Consider the following 6,220-nt stretch of genomic DNA (forward strand, 5'->3'; position numbering starts at 1 on the left):
GATCACGCCCTGAGCCGAAGGCAGATGCTTAACCGCTGTGCCACCTAGGCGCCCCCAGTTTGTGGTATATTAACACCACTGATTCAATGTAGGCCCTCGCTGATCTGTTTATTCCTTCATCTCATTTCCTACTTCCATCCTACCCCTACCCCCACCACAGACAAGCAGGCTTTGGGGTTTAAAGTGCATTTTTTGCTGGAATGGGTTCTTATGAAATACGTATTGTTGTACGTGTTTGTATTTCAATCCATGGGCATCATTTCTTTCTGTTTGTCACTGTGCGCTGTGGTTTAACATTCATTTATATGCTACATCTGATCCGCTGTGTCTAACAGATGCTGTTTCAGCGTGTGCATTCCCACATTGACCTGTCCACTCTCCCCCAACAGACAACACAGCCCAAACACTGCAGTGTACGCCCTCACTTGTGTTCTCTATGCACCTGCATGAGATTTTCTTGGGGGCAAATAGGCAAGACAGGAATTGCCTGCTACATCTGGATTGCAGTTGTCCAGGGAGTGCCAGACTGCTCTCCAGAGCTCCTGCTTCAATCTACTCTCTCAAGGGAAATATGTTAATGAATGCAGATTTCTGTGCACTCCATGTCAGCATTCAGTTATTCACCCCTCCAATGTTTGTCAGTCTAATAAATGTAAATTAACATATCATTGTTTACCAGTTTGGGGGGTGGGTTGTTGGTATTGGTGGAGGGTGGTTTTTTCCTGTACATTTTCAGTTCATTTCTTTGGCTCTTCTTATACTCAGATTGCTGTCCCCTACTTGTTGATTTGTAGTCCTACTATGTTGCACATATTAATGCATTTTTAATTGGAGACATTACAAATATTTCCTCTCTTTCTATCACCTATTATAGGGACATAACCAAGATAAAAAGCTTCTTCACAGTGAAGGAAACAATCAACAAAACTAAATGGCAACCTTCAGAAGGGGAGAAGATATATACAAATGGCATATCTGATAAAGGGTTAGTTTCTGAAATCTATAAAGAACTTATCTAACTCAACACCCAAAAAACAAATAATCCAGTTAAGAAATGGGCAGAAGAAATGAATAGACATTTTTCCAAAGAAGACATACAGATGGCAGACACATGAAAAGACGCTCAAATTCACTCATCATCAGGGAAATACAAACTGAAACCACAATGAAATAACGCCACGCTCCTGTCAGAATGGGTGAAATTAACAACACAGGACGCGACACATGTTGGCGAGGATCCAGAGAAAGGGGAACCCTCTTGCACTGTTGGTGGGAATGCAAACTGGTGCAGCCACTCTCCTCAAAAAGTCAAAAATAGAGCTACCCTATGACTCAGCAATTGCACTACCAGCTATTTACCCAAAGGTACAAAAATCCTGAAATAAAGGAATGCAAGCACCTCCATGTTGATAGCAGCATTATCAACAGCAGCCAAATGGTGGAAAGGGCCCAAATGTCCATTGACTGATGAATAGATAAAGAAGATGAACAATGGAGTATACTCAGCCATCAAAAAGAATGAAATCTTGCCATTTGCAATGATGTGGGTGGAGCTACAGAGTATTATGCTAAGCAAACGAAGTCGGTCGGAGAAAGACAATATGATTTCACTCATATTGTGGAATTTTAGGAAAAAAACAGATTAACAAAGAGGGAAAAAAAGAGAGAGAGGGAAACCATAAAACAGACTCTTAACTACAGAGAACAAACTGTGGGTTTGAGGGTTGCTGGAGGAGAAGGGGGGTGGGATAGGTTCAATGGGTGATGGGCACTAAGGAAGGCACTTGTGATGAGCACTAAGTGTCACGTGATGCGACGTCACTAAATTCTACTCCTGAAAGTAATATTTCTATATGTTAACTAACTAGAATTTAAATAAAAACATGAAATAAAAAAAATACATCCAAAGAACCACCCACTGTTATCAAGTACTCTTTATTCCAGGGATACCAGGATGAGTCAATATCCGCAAATCAGGATGATATACCACATTAAAAAAATGAACCATAAAAACCTCATTATCATCCAATAGATGCAGAAAAACCATTTGAGAAAACTGAACATCCGTTCATGATAAAAAATCTCAACAGAATGGGTGTGGAAGGAACCTATCTCAGCTTACAAAACGCCATTTATGACAAGCTCACAGCTATCATTATACCCAATGGTAAACAACGGAAAGTAAGATCACAACCAGGATAAGGATGCCCATTCTCACTAGTTTTTGGGGAAACAGCCAGAGCAATGAGTCCAGAAAAAGAAGCAAAACACATCCAAATTGGAAAGGAAGAATAAAATGGTCTCTATGTGCAGATGATAGTGAAATTATATAGAGAGAGCCCTAAAGACTCTCTCAAAAATACTTTTCAGACTAATAAATGAATTCATTTGAATATTTAAGTTGCAGGATATGAAATTAGGATACAAATATAAGCTGCATTTCTACACACTAACAACAAACTCTCAGAAAGAGAAATTAAGAAAGAGCCCATTTCTGATAGCATCAAAAAGAATAAAATACATAGGAATAAATGTAGTCAAGGAGGTAAAAGACTTGTATGTTGAAAACAATAAGACACTGATAGAAAACACAAATAAATGAAAAGACATTCCATGCTCGTGGATTAGAAGAAACACCATTGTTAAAATGTCCATACTACACAAAGCAATCTACAGATTCAATGCAATCCCTGTCAACATTACAATGGCATTTTTCACAGAAATAGAACAAACCATTCTAAAATTTGTTCATAAGCATTCAAGACTCCAAATAGACAAAGCAATCTTGAGAAAAGAGAACAAAGGCTGAGGCATTACACTTTTAGGTTTCAAATAATATTACAAAGTTATAATAATCAAAATAGTATGGTATTGACATAAAAAAGACACATTGATCAATGGGACAAAATAGAGAGCCCAGAAGTCAACCAACACATGTATGATCACTTAATTTATGGCAGAGGAGCCCAGAATATATGATAGGGATAAATGGTGTTGGAAGAACTGGACAGCCACATGCAAAAGAATGAAACTGGACCACTCTCTTACACCATACACAAAAATTAACTCAAAACAGATTAAAGACTTGAATGTAAGACCTGGAGTATAAAACCCCATTGCAAAATATAGGTATAAGACAGTGCTCTTAGCAATGGCTTTTGATGGGAGTTGGACATGACACTATAAACAAATGCAAGAAAAGCAAAAATAAGCAACCAGGAGAACATCAGCTAAAAAGCTTCTGTACAACACGTGGGAACAGACGGTGGAAAAGAATGGAAATGAGATAGAAAATATTTGTAAATCATTTATCAAACAATGGGTTAATATCAAAATATATCAAGAACTCATACAACACAAAAGCAAAAATAACAAAACCCAATTAAAACATGGACAAAGGCTGTGAATAGACATGCATGTACATATACACACACAAATATGAACACATGTGTTATACACATGTCTATATGTTCCAGTTTGATCTGAGTGCTATAACAAAAGATGGCCCAAATAATTGGGGATTATTACACATTATGATAATTAGTATAAGTTAATTTTCCTCCTTTTCATGCACTTGGTTATTAAATACAACTTCAACTCTATGTCCAAGTAGCTGCCCAAATGGTAAATAATTATGCATCCTTTCCCAGCCCACTTTAGCAACTTAGTGTTTGATAGGGTGTCTTCAATATATCTACTTCAATATTTTCTCCATTTCCTTGCCCACATCAAAAATAACTTCTAGGGACGCCTGGGTGACTCAGTCGGTTAAGCGTCTGCCTTCGGCTCAGGTCATGATCCCAGGGTTCTCGGATCGAGTCCAACATCAGACTCCCTGCTCAGCAGGGAGCCTGCTTCTCCCTCTGCCTGCCGCTCCCTCTTCTTGTCCTCTCTCTCTCTCTGACAAATAAGTAAATAGATAGTCTTAAAAAAAAACAACAACTTCTAACTACATTGTAAAAGACCTGTTTCATAAGACATTGAATTCCGTTGACACTATAATATCCAATAGATTATGTGTATATGTCCCTATAGAATACTACTAAAAAGACAGAGTTCCCACATTATAAAAGCATCATTTTATTTCTTAGATGAGCTATTAGAATACAGAACTCACCAGACTTGGGGTATGTGACTATGAAGACATCATCTTCTCTGATTTCAAAATCATCTAAATTTTCTATAAAGCCAATATCAACTGATAAATGATCAAAATAATACCCTTTTAATTTGAGTAAAAGTCTGTCTATGTCTTCCATATTTCAGTCACCTGCAAAGGAGAGACAAAATGATTTGAAAGAAATTTAGTAAAATTTTATGGTCTCTTCCCTTTTGTATCTTCAGTTGTTGGCCAAATACTGAGAGAAGAAACTGACAACCTTGTTTCCTTCACAAACACTGAAAACTGCCTGGCACTGAAAGCTACTATACTGGATTCTGGGTGTGTGGAGTTTGGTCCAATGCCAGGATCAAGTTGTTCATGGGCTGGAGGTTAGGTTTACATGTATGTGTTCCATTTTTATAGCTACAGGGAAAATGGTTAAAAAATAATTTTTGTAGTTGCAAAAAAGATACTTTAATATATGCATATGTATGCATATATATATATATATATATATACACACATACAAATGAACATACAAGTTGGACTTGAACAGACTTCAGAAACACTTGTCTCCCACTGCTCCTTCATCACCTGGGCTTTTTTCCCTCTGTAACTGAAGTACAATGTGTTAGCTTTTAGCAGGTTTCTACAAGCTTTTCTTTATTTACTTTCTGGGTGGGAGTTATCTATTCATAATATCTTTGGTAACTTTAAATTTTGTTATATTTCTTAACATGCAACTTGTTTAGAATAACTGGGGTAGTACAAGCATGAATTAACAAACATAACTGTCTTCCAGAAGCCTGCCAAATTGCATGTGAGCAATTAAATTGTCTATAATGACAAAATGAACAATGGCACATAGTAAAAGTCTGAGAGACAATATTTAAATAACGGTTGATACATAGAAAGTGCAAGCCCAGCCTTATGAGTCATCATTTATGTATATATTTTGCCTTTAATTATTATCCCTCACTAGCCATATGGAAAATAAGCTACTTGAATGCTATGAACTCTGAGGTTGTAGTTGACTTGGGGATTCTTCCAGATGACTCTGAAGTGTCTTTTTTCTATTTCCCAAAGTAGATGGACGTAGGAACAGCTGACAAAATAAGAGCTTTAGAATCACACAATTTGAAAGCAATTCCAGGATGCTTGGGAAAGGGTCATTATAAGACAAAGGGAAATAAGAAATATTTAAAATATATTTTGATGGTCATAGTGTTACTAGAAAACAGAGGATTGATAGCCTCTCTTTACAAAAGAGATTAAGGAAAGCTTCAAATTAGTTGGAATCATTAACATGAATTCACAGCCAGGGAAGAAAGTGGGGGACCAGACAGGGAAGGGTAGAGGAGAGAGAGGAGATAAGTCATTCTGTTACTAGAGTTATTTAAGGCTTCTCATCTTTGCCATCCTCAGTGTTCAAAGAAACAACCTAATTTACAGCTCCATACCCATTGGGCTCTAATATTAACTTCCATTTTCAAGAAGCACTGGCTCCCTAACAGCAGCCAATTCCAAGTCTTGAGATCAAAGCAATAACAATGAGCCTATAACATCTTGATCTTTTCATAAGTAAACATAATTCTACCATTTTATATTCTACTTCTATTAGATCCTAAGATAATTACTACTATCATGGTGAATTATATCTTTCTTTTAGAATATGTTCTTAAATCTCTAAATAAATATTTGGAATCATAAAATGGCTCAGTTTATGGGAAATCAAAGCAAAAGAAGGACAGTATATTCTTGCTTCACGTAGAAGTGCTGATAGCTTACACATTTTAGCCTAGTGTTTAGAAAAACACCAAACACCTGAAACTGCATCGCGAGTTCAGTACAGACAGGAGAAAGGAAACAGAGAGTATGTCACCCCTAAAAGCATCAATTTGGCATGTGGATTATGTTTTAGTTGAAAGCAATTAAGACCCAGCAGACTCAGAACAGCTTTCTACCTTCTGCCTAGAAGAATTTAGATAAGGAACCTACACCAGGAATAGAGCTCCTACCACATGTAACATTTTCTATTAGAAAGACTCCATGGATGGCGGGGTACACATCTCTTTACCACATATGTGCTCTCCTCATCTTCCTGTGAATTGTCTTCTT

The sequence above is a fragment of the Ailuropoda melanoleuca genome, chromosome 10, assembly GCF_002007445.2.
Source record: "Ailuropoda melanoleuca isolate Jingjing chromosome 10, ASM200744v2, whole genome shotgun sequence".
NCBI lineage: Eukaryota > Metazoa > Chordata > Mammalia > Carnivora > Ursidae > Ailuropoda > Ailuropoda melanoleuca.